Here is a 17,218-nt window from a genome sequence, read left to right as displayed (position 1 = left end):
TAAATATTTTGTCTGTGCGAGAGTTGTGCACCCTTTCTATCAAGAAGTTTGAGCAGATACAATAACTAGCTACGCGCCATGATCATCTTACGTCCTTTTTCCAAGGAATAAAACACTGCCAGTCGATGGTTGCTGCACCATTGGAGAATGGCACTCGTTGCTTCTTTTTCATGAGAACATCTCCTTGACAACCAAATGTTATGCTAGCGCAATAAAATTAGCAACAAAAATTGACTCGTGCAATGTGGAAGCAATTTTGCAGTTGGTTTATAACAACCGTGTTGCATAGGGATTTATCCTTTTCCGTGGTGTTTTGTTGGTTTTGCAAAGGAAACACTCAGTTGTTTTTGCATTAAAGTTGCATTTTAATTTCTTGTTCAAACAAATAGGAATCCAGAATCTTGGGGTTTTCATCTGATCGTTGCATGTACAAATAAAGTTTTACGCTGTGCCAGTAAAAGTATTTAACATACACAACATACATCTGACTGCAAACTAATACTGATCAAATCATACACAAAACAAACAAAGTCAAATCAAACTAATGCTTCAGTCCACTTCCACCCTCATCTTTAGCAAATGTTCTGCCTCAATTAGATGGTCCCTCCAGGTGAAGTCTTTAGGCTTTCATCATTCAGACACTCCATGAATTTCATTTATGGGAAGTGGACTACAAAGACAGAGATGTTAGTGGTCTTCAAAATAAAAGTATGACGAAATAAACTTCTTCACCTTAGTGAGGGAAATGCTTTTCAGCACCCTCACAGTAGCCCATATCGAAGAATATCCAGGTTAAAATATAACTATTCGTCCATCAAAATTTGATATATTTTTGCACCTGAATAAATGCGATCACTTGAATATTTTACATAATATAGAAAAATTCTCAAGGTCACTGATAGTATTATTTTCTGTCTAAAGTAGAAATATTGAGTTTTTCCTCATTTTCTTTTCTTTCTTTTTTTTTTTACAGTCAGACTTTGTTGAAACTCAGTAAACTTGTGCTGATCGATAGTTCTCCAGACTTTCCAAAGGTCTGTAAATCTTTTGTTTGATTTTAGTCTCGACTTATTTATTGTCCACAAGGTGATGAATTCCAGCCAACAAAACAATATTAAAGGCTGTGCAAATTATTTTGTGTGCCCAAGCACAACAGCGTTTCACCCCTTACGTTGTCATTCACACGTCAGATGTGACTCACCCAGGTTCCCAAAGCTTATTGCCAAGGTAAGACAGGAGATTGGGTTGCAGCACGCTTCCTGTTGCTGTTAATTTTGAAAGGAGGGGGAGGAGGAGGGACGAGGTCTGTGCTAATTACAAAGAATGGCTGACAAAGCCAGTGTTGCCCACAGAGAGCAGGGAGAGGGATGCCTCCTCACGCTGTGGTTTGGCTTTAATGAAGACCCCCCGACTTCTCCTCAATCTGCTGGCGTATGTGGTGGCTCCAGTAAGCCAGGAAAACAATGGTGAATTTAGAGCCTCATTACAAACCCAGTTTAACCCATGACAGCTGTGTTTCAGGACTCTGGCTTGCTAAACTCAACAAAAATCTAATGGGATTTCAGTAGTTTAACATTTATAACTTTTTATGTTTCTTTTTTTTTCCTCTTAGGTGGCACAGTAATTTGTCTTCCTCCTGTTTTTGCTCCCTATATAGAGTCTAGTTCCCTCTCTTTACCCCTTCGCTTATTTTGCTCAGTCTTCCTGTCTATCAATGGGACATCAGTGTGTTCCATCATCAGAGTGGGAGCTGTGTGATAGGGGTTAATGGATGGGGCAGGATGAAGCATTGTGTCCCGCTGTCAGAGACCGCCATTTGTTTTGTGTGGGATCAATGAGGAGATCTGAAGTCGGATCCCGCTGGAGATGATGGACTAACGTCTCACCAAAGAAGAAACTGTCAGTGGGAAAACACATCACAGCACAGCAGAAATTCTGCCTTAATTCTGTGTTTTCTTCAGAAAAATATTTACGCTTAAAGCACGAGCAGAGGAATTTAATGACGCTCTAATGCTTCGATTTAATGCAGACGTGGAGTAAAATAACAACAGATGTAAATTCTATTCTTAGTGGATCTGACGGTGGTGTGAGTGGGATGCTATTCTTATTCCCTAATGCTGTTTTTCAGCCTGGGGGACGTGTACAGAGACTATTTTTCAGTGCCTATACTGTCACCATATTCACTCGACGGGAAACTGATGATGTGGATGACTGCAGTTGCTCTGAATTTAAAGGACTTTTATAAAACTTTAACAGATGAATGGCAAAAAAAAAAATAAAAATACTGATTAGACAATTTTATTTTATGTACAATAATTAACACTTGACTACGTCATGTTATTTAATTTCACTTTGGATTTAATTTCCCTTTGGGGTCAATAAAAAAATTTAATTTTGAATTAAATTTGAATAAAATGCAGGGCATTCGCAACATTTTTCACAGGCTCCGCCCATAAGAGGACAAAAACGATTAAGAAATAAAAACCCTATTACTTCTAACTCAAGTAAACTGTTAACACATACAAAAAAACAAAAACAAAATCAGAACACTGAAAAAAGAAACCGAATAACAATAATAAATGTCAATTAATACAACGTCCTGTTGATGTAATTATTACGTCATCACGTGTTTCCCTCGCGGTGCCCTTCAATCCGGAAATAGCTCGGCTTGAATATCCGGACCGGGAAAATGTCTCTGGAAACTACAAGCTAGGATGAACTTGACAACTGGGGCAGGAACACCGTGTGTGCACCCACAACGAACCGCGCCAGTTTGAGCTGAAACCAAAAAGTAAGTTATGAATCATACTTTTATTGTGTGCATACGTATGTATGCGTGTGTGCATGAACTTTACTGACGCACTTTACTGGCACCGTGTCACTGCAGGCGGGGTGGGGAGGGGAAGCCGTCTGGATGAAAAAAACACTGTAAGCGCTGGGTTTTTACCTTAGATTAGCCAACTTTCTGTTATTCCTATGTCAATTTGATACAGTAGAGGCTTCCACACTTCCCATATTTGTGTCCTCTGTCACTTTTATCAGCAGTTAAAACTGTTTAATCCGTTGTTAACATGTTGTAACCTGTTTTTCCGAGCCGCCTTTAAACGCAACATGAGCGCTACGACGCTCGCGCTGGGTTTACACCTGTGAAGGAGACCTGCTGCTGCTGTGCGGAGCGACGTAGGTTTATGTTAGAATCACGGCAGCAAACCAGCAAAACGCAAAGAACTTTTCAGTTTTTCCCTCCAAACTAACCGACTGAGTTGAGTAAAGCTGTTGGATGCAATGTTAGCTAAAAGATGACTAGCTAATATCAATACAGAACCTTAAGCTTAACAAGTACCTTGAGGGCTACCGATGTTGGTGTCTATTTTCAGCTACGTACATTCATTTTGCCCCCAAAAAAGTCGATGCCCCCCTTAATGCGTCGTTTCAACCAGACAGCCATTTGTAATCCATAGGGGGGGCCGCAGAAAATGTTTGGAAACCACTGGGGGGGCGCAGAAGAAAAAATTTGGGAACCACTGGGTTATGCAAAAGGATGGCTTACCCCCATTCACCCATCAAATTCAGAATTACAGCAGCTGCTGGATGCAAACCAGTTCCTGTGCCTGACGCTCCTCCCGCCTCTGCATGACCAGAGCTTGACCCAGCTGTCTGACAGTAGCTGAACACTATCTGGTCATGCGAGAAGCATGTCCTACAGGAGAAATAAAAAAAGAATAGAGAAAAGCATGAAACACATGACTGTATTCTCTCTACTTCTCTTTGGTCCTTGCGTCCCCCCCCTCCCCCCATAAATTCTGGGACAGTTAGCTTTTGTAAAGCTGCCGTGCAGAATCAGGATCCAAACAGGCCATTCAAGTGTAGGATTTAGGTGCACTCGGTTTTGTTTATTTTATTTCGTCCCACATCGTTTATCATGACTGGCAGGTGGGATTGGGTTTGAATTGACATGCAGACATGTGCTGCTGGTTGTCTTATACTTCTCACGCAATCAGCTGTTCATATTGTCAATCAGAAACATCAAATTTATATGCGGGGATTCCTTCCCGAAATGAATCCCTTGCCCCTCTGGAGCTCAGATACCATATTCATATTCAAGCTTTTCATACTAGTTATAAAGATGGGCATGTTGCCATCACCTTGCGGAGCTCTGATTGAGTTTAGCTGTTCTTTCAACCCCAGTCTGCTCCTTGTTAGGTAAAGTGAATTTTACAAATGACTGGTGTGGGCTAATGCCTACTTTTACAAGCCTAATAAGAATAATGCCCAGTCATAAATTTTGAGTTGTCCCGATCTTATGAGACAGGCTGTAAATGAGTTATGAATTATGACTAAGACACACTTATAGTTTATTAGTGAAAGCACTCTTTGAGAAGGAGTGGAGTTCACAGAGTGTGAATGGAGCACTTCCCTTATGCATCACACGCATAAAAAGATGCACACATAGACAGCTTGGAAAAGACAGAACACGAAGTCAGATGTGAAAAAATGAGCAAAACACGAGGGAGTGCTGCTCTCAGCACAGAACAGATTAAGGCTAATTGAATCTGACTGTCCTCTGGTAAAGAAGCCAAACTTAAAGAGAAGAAAACTTTAAAGACAACATAAGGAAAATACTTTTAAATTAGCATCCAGTTGTGGCTGAAATGTAACTAAAATTAAAGAACACAATGAATTGTAAAAGTATTGAGAAACCTTGTACTGTTTTTTTTTTAAATATATTGTCACAATGTATTTTATTGGGAGTTTATGTGATAGAACAGTATAAAGTAATACATAATCGTGAAGCCAAAGGAAAGCTATGCATACTTTTCAAAATGATAAATTTAATTTTGAACCGCTGTACCTTGACCTCCATGAATAAAATACAGTGCAATCATCTGCTGTCAGTGAAGGGCAGGGTTAAGTTAGTATCCTAAACTTTGAAAATGTAACGGTTTTGTTGAGTTCACTGTCTGAACATGGAAAGAAAATTTCACAAAAACATCTGCATCTTCATCAAGGCAGGAACTGACAGGCCTAGAAAGGAGAGTATTAATCAGAAAAGAAGTCAATAGGGCCATGGCAACTCTGGAGGACTTGCAAAGAGTTGCACATTTCTCAGATATGTATTTGTAAAAGGATCATCCTGTCTAAAAATTTACCTTTACATTTATACTCAGTTGATACTGTATATTAAACAAAAATCCAAACGAAGTACATTGAGGTACTTCTTACAACAATTCATAAGTTCTTTTGTCAGGATACTTTATCTTATATGAGCTACATGGCCCGTTAGGTAGCAGAAGGTATGAATGGATAATCTTACAGTGAAGTGATCTGAATCCAAAACCTTAAATCTTAAATAATTTGTTCCTGCACTGAAGAGAAAACATTGTATGACATTTTCAGCTACAGCTGTTTCCGTATGGCTGATGTTGAGAGTAGTTCTGATGTTTGCCTTGGCCATCGCCTTCACCTCAAAATGGCAAATGTCCTAGACATGGGGTTTTATGGTTCATGGGACACGGGTTGTATTCATTGCCTCTGTAAGTGGCACTACCATGTAAAGGAGACCTGAGGTAGGAGTGTTTCGGAGCCGCACAAGAATTTAATCCAAAATTTGCAACCTGTCTTGAGTTTACCGCACCGATGAATATGTCTTTAAAAGTCAGGAGTGAAGATTCCAGAGTAAATATAACACCTCTGAATAATTCCTTCTCTTAAGTCTCAATTTACAGAGAAAACCAGTTCAAGACTGAGTTTTGGAAATCTTTCTCCCTATGCTGTGGAAAATCTGACCTAACAGTGTTGGAGAATGTTATGTTTGGTGCCCAATAAGTTTTACTGGCAAAGTGAAGGGGTGATGATGATTGACCATGGCATCGCTTCCTGGGCAACGGCAGCCACTTATTTTTATGACCCAATCTGAATTAATTTTTGCAAACTTTGTTTAAAAGTAGAATTTTAGCATGTAGTAATATACTGTAACTTAAGGGTAAAACATAAATGTCATTTATAGTCCCTCCAGTGAGTTCTGGCTCTAACCTGCGCTCCATCCCAGTGGGATGTGTCCATAAAAGCCCCAAAGCCAGCCACCCTGATCCTGATAAAATGCCCAAACACCTCTACTGACTCCTATTGATGCAGCAAAGAAGCAGCTCTACTTGAACCAAGGTTATATCCAAGGTCATAGGAGTCGGGGTATACACCATTAAATTGAAAGGCTTGCATTTTGTCTCAGCTCTTCCTTCACGATAGGCTGTAGCAGTACCTGCATTATATCCTCCAGAGTTACCTTAGCTCTTTTGCTTGAGGCAGAGACTGAACCACTCACATTCACATGGAGTATTTTTGTTGAGATAAATCAGAAAAGGGTTATAAAAACTGAACTTTTGATTTAAGACCATATCTTTAATTATGATCACTTCACTTGTATGATGTAAAGCAATCATTCCCAATCCTGGTCATCAGAACCCACTGTCCTGCATGTTTTAGGCGTTTCCTTCCTGCCACACATGATTTAGATGAATGGGCTTCAGGATCACTTGATAAGCTGATGAGGAGGAAATGCAGTCATTTGAATCTGGTGTGCTGGAGCATGAACACGTTTAAGTCATGAAGGACTGTGGGTCCTGATATTTGAAAATTGCTGATTTGATTTGAAGGACATGTTGATTTTTTATTTTATTTTTTTTTTAAGGAATTTCGGAAGTTTGCTTTGTAATTTTTTTTTGATGATTTGTGTACTGGTTCCACTTATTACTTGTTTATTTTTCCTGAAATGTTTACAGTTTCCTGAGTAGTCACGGCAGAGCTATATTCAGTTCATGTTAAATAAAGCACAAATTGTGTCTTTTGAGTTCACAGTTGATGCTGAATAGCAAAGTCTGCAACATGTGCTTAGGTATTTGTACTATAGCAGGTGCTCACAAGAAGGTCAAAGGCTATGTTCTGGCTATATAGAACAAATTTCAGATGAAATAGGTTTCCATTAAAAAAATACTGGACAAAATAAAAGTGAGAATTCCATGCAACTTTTTTTTTGTCGATTTTTAAACTCTATGCTGTTTTTCTTAATTATGTTTACAACTACTTGGTGTTTCTGTAAGTGTTTTAACAAGCCATACTTAAACTTGACATTAGTCATTAACAGCATTTAATGGGAATTCCTGCACAGTAAACAACAGGGACAGTCAGGCAACAAAGGGCAACTTCTAACATCCACATAATGAAATCAGCCATCTCTTGGGCCCTTCCAGCTCCAATGCTACCTCTCCCTGGAGGTCTCACTAAGAGGTTAAGCTGCTCCTCCATCCGTCCACACAGTTCAGAGGGTAAACTAGCAGAGAAATCGGACACTGGCCTGCTGTGGGTTTCCAGGCTCCTGGGAGCAGGACAGGAGAGGGTTAAAGTCGGGGCAATCTTCCCGAATGTTTAAGAGTGGCCTTTGATTGCCCCCCATCCATGTGTAGTGTGTTGCTGAAGAGGGAACCTGACACTAGCGTTGTTATTGAAGTGGCGCTTGAGGGGCTGATAACTGGTCTCATCAGCAAAGATCCAGAGTGGGAGCTGTCTCTTTGCCTCTATAAAGGACAGTGACAGGTGTGTGACAGATCCGAGCACTGAGGGACAGTTGGGGACCCCCCCAGAGATGACAGCCTCTTGGCTCGCCTCACAACCTGATTAGATCCCTGGCTGTTGGGAATGGCTCATAATGTCTTCAAAGGCAACTCTTGCATAAAATAAACTGCTTAATTCCTTGGATCCTTCATCTGTTTGAGAAAAGTAAGAACACATGAAAAGACAGAGGCAAAAATCCTTCTGTCTCATAAAAGCAAGACTCAGTCTCATACCATCAGAGTCTTACTCGGAGATCTACAATTTGAATCTGTACAATGTGAATTTCTACTTCACATTAAATGAATAAGTAGTGTTTGGGAGAAGATGAAACTCATTGTAGAGTAATTGTATTTTTTATATAATTTATGGGCCTTATAAGTGGATATGCTGTAACCCCTTACTTTGTCTTGGTTCTATTGCTTTTAGACCAATTTGCAACTATGTTTGATTATCACAACCATTACAATACTTAAAACAATCACCAAAAAGAGGCTCACAACAAGAATAGGAAATTAGAGGGGAGCTGAAATACAAAGGGAATGAATCCTCAAGTCTGCAGCTCGACCACAAGTGGCATCATTGTCATCACCTTGTTCTGGTTTCATTTCATCTCTCGGCGCCACCAGTGCAGGCAATATCTGGGTATTGAGTTACAGGAGGCCCACCTCTTATTATTTTCATGGGAACTCAAGGACAGGCCGTCTTGCGCAGAGATGAGAGGATATTTATATGAATGCACATAATGTTGTGTTCTCAGTACTCAGGGACATTTAACGCCTATCTCTGAATAGCATCAGAGGCTTTCAGCTCGACAGAGTCATTAATATTGGAAGGGTTTATGTGTTTCATATTGCCTCCATGCCAGCTGAGACCGTATGCCTGATGAGCTGGCTAGTGTAGTACATGATGCACCATTTTATATATTTTTCTCAGCTTCACTCTACAAACCTCGGTTTGTAGTGGAGACAAGATCACTTTATGTCCATAAAGGCCAGTCGACAAGCAACGTTACTGTCTATTGGCTTTTCCCTCAGAGCTTTTCTGAGATATTTCATTTTCTAAAATTGAGGTTGGTGTTTCTTAGTTGTAATATTTTTTTTTGGATTATTTTGAAAACCATTCTTGTGAAAACAGAACTTCTACTGCTCTGATAATTAAAATAGTCTTATCTACAGGACAATAGGAATAAGTGTTGAAAAATGGGAACGTCTTCAAGATTCCTTAACATAAAGTTTTTCATCCCTATGTGAGGGTAACGTATCCATCATTTTTCCGTTTGAGATTTGTGTCTACGTACATAAATATTTTATTGGGATTACTTATATATTGTGCACTTTACATTAGATAATGAACTGATAAGTGCAATTTTTTGGCCTCAACTGCCTTAAAAGTTTGCTTCCCCCCAATTCTTATAAAAAAGGCAAGTTTGGACTTTAATTGTAACTGCCATTGAAGTTTTGTCAAACCATTGTTTTCTTCTAGAGTAAAAAAAAAAAAAGGGGTAGAAATTTACAACAGCAAATGGCTCTGGCAGAATGGTACTAAACTTCTTGCATGCCCAAGCGTTTCTGACTTGTTTAATCTTTCTGAGTATTTTATTTCATTTGTCTCAGTTTAATCTTCTCTATAATTTTTTATTGTAATAAGTCACACACTTCTGCTTTTGGCCAACAGTGTTGACTGAAGGAGTAGATCTTCTAGTCAAAGATATATTTTATGGTTTTAGACGGAGATGCACAGAGGAATTGGTTAGTGATCAGTGGATGCTCAGAAACCAAAAACATTTTTTCCCCAATGACCTGACCTGAATATACCAGGTCAGGTCACGCTGACAACACTCTTTTGTGCTAAATAATGTTCTCTAACAGACCTCTAAGGTCTTTACAGAACACCCATATTTATACTGGCATTTAATTACAGATCTCTGAGCTTCATTCACTTTTTAGGGGACTTTTGAGGGCAATTAGTGACGTTGCATTTCATTTAGGGGTATCAGAAAAAGCGTGGAAGTAAACATCCTTGTGCCCTGCGCAAATTTTAAGCTCTTAATCATTTTCCTTTTAACAATTCACAATGAAGTACTACTTTGTGTTGGTTTGTTATTTGATAACAAACCAACTACCAACACTCAGCATTCACCAATAGCACTTGTCCCAGTTCATAGTCCTAACTTTTCAGACCGCAACAGTCAAAATTGAATCACGTTAAGACAATAAATGAAAGTCTGAGTGCTTGTTGTCAAAATTTAAAAAAAGAAATATGAGGAGGTGTAAACTTTCGTAGAATCCTGTAAGTATGAAAACAATTTAATCCAGACAGTGTTAAATTATTACCCCCAGGAACCATCTTTGTGAATACAGATGAAGAATTACAATGCAAGAGGTGATAAACATCCTACATGGGTGTGACCGGAACTAATTCTCCTTTACGTTGGTTACTATGCAAAGCTGAAGCAGCTGCCAGCGTACCCTAGCAACACGTACCATCTAACCTCAAGGGCTCAGAGCACCAGTGGGAGAACGACCCACAGTGCATGTATCCCAGCATGCTTTGCCCCAATTGGTGCCCTTCACCCCCGTGACCGACCGTAATGACAGCATGGAGAGATGAAAAGAGCCAAGTGAGGCAGGCAGACACAATCGCTTTGGCTTCACACTGAACGGAGCGTTTTCACAAACGGCTCACACGGAGAGCGCTGAGTCACGGGGCGGCTTTGGGCCGCAAGAGTCGACACGATCATCCAGAACAGAAGTCATGTTCACTTCCTATCACTGCAAAAGGTTTCTCTGTGCCCAATACTGTATACCTGCATGTTTTTTTAAAGACATTGTTATTGATATTTTCATTATCCACTCCAGTGGTGCAGAATATTAAACCTTCGCTTCGCTTTTCAGAAAATACTCATCGACAGACTTCAGAAGACAATTAGTGACTGAAAGGAGCCAAACAACTATCTGTTGCAGCACACACACACACACACACACACACACACACACACTGCACAGCTTACTCAATATTACTTGAGGTCCCTACACCTTTCTCCTGTCATATTTATAAAGTTTTCCACATGGAGCTTTCCAGTTGCCGTGTTAAAGTATAAAATTGAAAGTTTATTATAAAATTACTGTTGGCAAAATTTATGTATTGCTAGTAACTCAAGAAAACAAAACAGGAACTTGGTGGAAGGACAGAAGAAGATGGGGTATTAAGGATGAATAGAAGGGAAAAGGACACGAGGAACTGTGCAATTAAAGAATGACAAAAGGAAGGAAAGAAGTACTGGAAAAGAAGGACAAAAGGAAGTATACAAGAAAGACATGGAGGTAGCATACAAGGAAGGGAAGAAGAGAAAGAAGGACATGATTAAGGAAAAGAAAGAAGAAACAAAAGTGCAGAAATTCATAAAAAGGAAGAATTAAAATGAGATATGAGAGAAGAACATCAGCAAGGACAAACAGAAGAGAAAGTAAGGAAGAAAAGAAAAAAAACACCAAAAAAAACACCAAAGGTTGAAAGAAAGAAAACAAGGAAAGACATGGAGGTGTAGCAGATGGAAGGACGCTAGGGATGAAGGAAGATGGGACACAAGCAGGTGAATGGAAAAAGGAAGGACATAAAAAAGGGAGGAAGAAACAACACACTAAAACAATGGGACAGACATATTTTCATGCTCTGTTTTCTTTCTCCATAACCTATCCATAACTGGAAAATACTCCACTTTTCCAGACTGTGCAGGAGCCCTTTGTCACTGATTATTTTAGTGAAAAACAAAAATCCCATCTGTGCACAAAGCACAACAAGCTGCCATCATTCCTGCAGTCTCTGGTCATTGCAATACCAACAGGACTTTAAATCACCCTCAGGGTTCATTATGAGGTGACAATCCTTTGTAGTAGAGAAGAGAGAGTGGGGAGGCGAGGTGGCGCTGGAGAAAGTGAGGCAGATGGTACGAAGGGTGGACAATAGTGCCATTTTCACAGCATATCCTCCACCTGTGGCGTGACGGAGGCTGCTGTCAGGGGGCCTTTGATGCCCGTAGAGATAAATGTAGCAGATGAACATCTCTTACTGGCAGCCTCCGCATCTTTGCAGATTGAGATGTCTAGACAAGAACTGCTGTGGGCTTGCAAAACTAAACTGCAAAACGAAACGAAATGCAAGGCACAATATCAGATTTAGGCTTCCAAACATTGAACACGATCAGAATCTTTCCCAAGTGAGCATATGTCAGTGAGGAGAAAAACAATAAAAAGCCGGACAAGTTGTTTTAGGAGGAAGCAGGTGGTTTCCAGTTTAAACCTTCTCAAAAGGTTCTGGTCCTGCATGTCTACCTCCGTAGTCTGCAGCCTTAAAGAGCAGCGTCATTATCAGCAAAGTGCTTTGTAAATCCGATCCCGCTCAACACCAGGATGTCTTCAGCATGCTAATCCTCAGGGACACGGATCCGTCACTCCTTGCTCGTTCCTTCATGCCTGGCGTGCCAAAGACAGCTGGGAAAACAGGCTCTGCCCCGATGATCTGCGCATGCATCAGGGACATCACAGTTCGGCTGCATGGCACTTTACGGAAGTCTGAAAAACCCCAACGCAGGATTGTTATAAAAACAAGGTTCCATTAAAGTGGGTTAAACATTTAATTGAAAAGGGATGCCTTAATGTCTGTATGTCCACATACGTCTTCTGGGGCTAGACGTGAAAAATGATTGGGCCAAGATGTATCCACAGTGATGTAGAAGAGAGACAGCTGCACTGAGTCATTGCTGTCATTGTCTTAAATTTTATGCTTTGATCTTACAGAAAGTTACAGAAAGTTTAACTTGTTTTCTTTCCGTCTGTCTCTTTCTTTTCAATGCAAACTTTCGTGGCATCTGATGCGCTTTGCCATTAGAAGTTAAGAAAGTGTCTAAGCGAAGCCGCACGAGCTCGCAGAGCTAATCGCTTCAAGACGGTTGAGGAGCGAACAGGATCACTGAGGCTGAGGCTTATTCGTTCAAGAGAGGATGAGAGCCGGAGAGGAGCTACAACCTGCAGAGAGGAAGGCCGGTGGGGGGGGATAAGTATAGAGAGCAGCGATAAAGAGGTAATCATCTCCACTCAGCGCATATTTTATCCAGTGGGGTTATTAGGAGCACAGAGATGAGTCAAAACCACACAGACGCCTCTCTTCTCTTTCTCCCTCTGCATTTCCCCGAGTCCTGATCCCTGGCACAGAGCCCAGCTCTCCCATTCTCAGCCATTCACAGGAATTTTACTGTTTCACTGATTCATCCTAATAGTTTATTGATGAGCCAAAGCAATGCACAACGTAATGCAGAGCAAAAAAAACAAAACAAAAACAAAAAAACCCCCGGCAACAATAGCAAGAAAAAAAAGAACAAACAAATTCCACAAGATTTTAATTAAAAGATTCACATGAGCTTCTTTTAGATGCTATTTTATGTTTAGAAGCCGTAGATTAACTGAGTCACTATATATTGTTTATAGGTAGGGGGCAGTGTTCTCAAAGGGAAAATGATAAGCAAACCTTCAAATACACTCAGTAGGTTACTTTTATAATGTGTGTTGAGTAAAAAAAAGACAACCAGATAAAGAATTTAAATGGAAAGATTTATTACCAACAACCTATTCTCATTCATCATGGTAAACATTTCAATATCTCTTTGATTTTATTGTCTGAGTGATTTTTTACAAGACTATTTCTTATATATGAACAAATGTTTTTACCTGAAAATGCAGCCCGTCTTCATTTCGTGGCACAGGTTTAAATGAAATCACGTTTACCTCCTGTCCTTCCTGTTCCTGTAGGTGAACAGACCGCCGCTGCCTTCCTCATTCAGCCCCACGCAGAGGATGAATCTGTTTGCCTCCTGCGTGGAGACAAAAATAGCTCCTAATAATGAAAGATTGATGCAAAGTAAGCTTGTCATTACATGCTGCAGTAGACAATTAGGTGCCGTCCAACATACAGCCAGGCCGCTCTGATTTTTTTTTTCTGCTCTTCTCTCCAACATTTCTTGCTTGTTTTCCCTTCGCCTCCCAGTCTCTCTGTTCCTCTTCCACGCTCCTCGAGTACGTAAAGTCATTTGGAAAACAACATTTTCTTTGGAGTTCAGAAAGACGGTGATTCATTTGCACCGGTGGCAAATCTGATGCGTATGAAGTACATTGAGGGCTTGTTTGTGCTAGGCTACAGCAAACAGAAACATGTTTTACTCAAAGGTTTAAGAATTGGAAGGTAAATAAAAAAAAATGTTCAGCAAGTTTAGTTGTATTGCACTTGTTTAGACGGAGATCAGAAATACCTCCTACAGTTCGAAACTAAAACCCAGTCCCTAACATTCAGTGTAAGATCTCTATATAAAAGTAATCTCATTTGATTTTTGGACAATTTGAAATGGTATTCGTGTCATAATAATTAGATCTGAAATCATGAACTAAAAACATAAATGGACATTCTTTTTTTTTTTTTAAATCTGGGACTATAGGTTTCTCAAAGAGCCCACAATGAGTTAATGTATGTGAAAAGCAAAAACTGAAAGATGTAGCAGCAACCATTTTACTTTAAGCTAAACTAGATGCAAAATCCTTGAAAAAAGGAAAAAAAAATGCAACATATGTTTATATAATGATTTAGAATTTCTGTTGTCCAGCCTTGTAGAGAACTACGTGAAAGAAGGACAGAAGAACGGAAGGAGGTATGGAAAAAGGAATGAAGGAATGGTGGAAAGAAGGAACCTATCTGTTACGATACACAGATATGTGCTGTGATGTTGTCCCCAATCTACACTAGCCTGTCACTGTTTAACCTAGTTCACTTCTCCTGGTGCTCCTGTTAAAATCTCTTGCCTCTCCTCATTTTATCAGCCTGCAGGGTTGTGCAGGCTGCAGCCGTTATAGTGGCTGGCTGCATTCGGAAACACCAGGAGGACTGACATCTCAATGGACTCCCTATTCCATCACTATCAGCTTACAGCCTATAATTACGCCCAATCATCTCGGATCAAGCCTTTCGGCCTGAACGGCCCAGCGTAACATCTGCTGCCTGGACGACCCGGCTTAGGGGGACTTTCATATGGGAAGGTGAGCAAATAGTGGTGCAGCAAAAGAGGAGGGAGTGTGACGTGATCAGGTACTAAAGCCCATTCACAAGATGTTTTTTTTTTTTTTTTTTTGAGAACAGGTGCTCAGAGGTATTTCTCATCAGCCCTCTGCCAATGATGAACCTTTAGAACGTTGCAATAAATCTATGGATTTAATTTTGAGGAGTCTAAATTAAAGACCATTCTGCTGTTCTGAGACCAAAATAGGCTTTATTGTCACCACAGAAATGCCTTTATATAACTAGGATATTTATATGCAAGTGGACTTTTTTCCAGCCCCTAAGATTCTTTCTGGAAACCATTTAGTACATCCTTAACAGCAACTGCTAGGTATTAAGAAACTGACTCCCAGTATTTCCTGTTAGTATTATTTTTTTTTCCTTTTTATCTGTCTTCAAAGTACTTTATGTGATTGACTGACAAAACAGATCAGTATCAGTTTCCTCGGATTTCTTGTCAAAAAAAACGTGTGATTTAATTAGCCCAGTCTTCAATGTAAATAATCGATCGTGCAGTGAACAAGTGTTTCTTTCATGCTTAGTAAGGTAGAACAAATATACAATGTTAAATGTAGAACATCTGAATACTTAAAAGTAAAGATTATAGTGGGTTTTGTGCTGGTACGTTTCAAAAATATACTTTAGAAACTATTTTTTTATTAATGCTTGTTAGCTGTATTTGCTTGAGTTGAAGGCACTCTGAGACTAGTTTCTATCTGTCAGAAGCAGAGTTAACTTATTTCACCGTTTTAGCTACAGCTGCTTGTCTGGTTGCATTGCAGCTTGCAGTAAAGTCATATTTGTTGTTTGGCGGTGTTCATATTTTACCCACGGTGGAATATGACAGAGCAATTTTTTTTTTGTTGTTGTTGTTTCTTGTTGACGCATGCAGAGAAAGCTTAAAAATGTGATCTGGGGAATAGCAGAGGACAAAACTAATCCAGGTTTGCTTCGCTATTACGTAAGAGTGAAATCCACATTAACAAGGACACTTTCTGTTCATCATATTCCATTTGCAAACTCTGCGTTCGCCTACACACCCATTCCCGTTTAGTCTGCGCAAACAACTTAATCAGACCCTGAAGCCTGTGGGCTGAGAAACAAGCCACGGCCCTTCATTGCCATTAATCATTTCATTTGGACTTTGGTGGAAAATCAAGCAAACACAGAAGAATCACACCCGGCTCTGGGCTCAGTGGGCTTGTGTCTGCACTGAACTCGGCACCAAAGAGCTGGCAGCGACATCAGCAGCAGAGCTGTAGAGCAGGCGCACGAAATAAACTGACACTGTAGGAGATTAAGCTAGACAGCGGCCTTCAAACCACACGCACTAAGAGATCAGGGAGAAAATGAACAGTTCTTCTTTCTGTTTATTTCAATAATAATTGCGGATCTAATTATGGGAAGGCCTAATCCAAGGTGTTCAACTTGTCTATAGCAGTTGATTTGAGCTTAAAAGCAACAAAAGAAAATGCCTGAGTCTTTCTCATCCGTAGAGAAGCTTGGGAAATGTTGAAAGCTCGGCAAGCAGCCTGAAATTAGCTTTATAAACTTTTCATAGGTTTTTCTGCAACCGTTGAAACAACATTCTTAGTACAAAGTCTTAAATGGTCTTAACCACTGTGTTTCCTTCCACACCGCCATAGGATTCAGTTGTGGAAAATTACTTCTCGACATGCAGAAAACTCACAACTAAGCAAAAAAAAAAAAAAAAAAAAAAAAACTGCTCAAAATTTGTTTTGTTTTTCTTCCAAGTACAGACTGTTCTTCTATCGTTTCTCCAATAATCCTCCAGGTTCTCCATGGTATTTCACAGTTTATCTTAGGACCCCAGCTTGATGTTTACATAATAAATTGGACCAGAACATCACAGTGCTGCACTAACAAACGGAGAAAAGTGGCCAGGTGGCTTACTTAACAGTGTTCACATATTTTATCACATAACAAGAAATCCCGTTGCATTTTGTTCACGTGGAAGACCAACACAAAGCATCACATAACTTCAGTAGATTATAATTGGTTCTAAAAACATTATTGAAAATCTGAAAGAGTTGAGTGTGTATTTGTATTCAGTGCCTCTGAGTTGATGCTTAGTAGCTGCAAGTGTTTTGGGGTATGACTCTCCAGATCCATACACCGGGGACCTGAAATTTTTTGCAAACACGTCTTTGCAAAACAACTGTAGCTCCATCTGAGTGGGTGGAGAGGATCTGCACACAGCATTTCTTTAGGAATTGCAGCAAGATTCCTCATTAGATTTGCAAATACACTTTGATATAAGCCATGTAATTGTACCCTTGGTGGTATGATTATCCTGCTAGTTAAATCTCCTCCCCGGTCTTCTACAGCCTCTAACAGTTTTTATTTCAGGATTGCCATGTATTTAGCTGAATCCATATTCCTATTAACACTGACCTGCTTCTCTGCCCCTGCTGCTGCTGCAAAAAAAAAAAAAAAAAAAAAAAAAATACCCCAAACATTTTCCTTAAAAAAAAATTTTTTCCCCAGGGGT

At 39.9% G+C, this 17,218-nt stretch overlaps 1 long non-coding RNA gene across 1 annotated transcript in view; it reads left to right on the top strand.

The window, feature by feature from the left end:
- The first annotated feature begins 2,684 nt into the window (after positions 1 to 2,684).
- Positions 2,685 to 17,218, top strand: part of LOC106946736 (uncharacterized) — a 23,155-nt gene continuing 8,621 nt past the window's right edge. The window contains exons 1-4 of the long non-coding RNA XR_001424815.1: positions 2,685 to 2,791; positions 12,496 to 12,687; positions 13,413 to 13,521; positions 14,472 to 14,687. This is a non-coding gene — a long non-coding RNA (uncharacterized LOC106946736). The remainder of the gene's footprint in view (positions 2,792 to 12,495; positions 12,688 to 13,412; positions 13,522 to 14,471; positions 14,688 to 17,218) is intronic.

This window comes from Poecilia latipinna, unplaced genomic scaffold, assembly GCF_001443285.1.
Source record: "Poecilia latipinna isolate Pla-1442-1.1 unplaced genomic scaffold, P_latipinna-1.0 Scaffold203, whole genome shotgun sequence".
Lineage (NCBI taxonomy): Eukaryota > Metazoa > Chordata > Actinopteri > Cyprinodontiformes > Poeciliidae > Poecilia > Poecilia latipinna.
The sequence above is the reverse complement of the archived record's forward strand: the minus strand, read 5'-3'. Positions and strand labels throughout refer to the sequence as shown.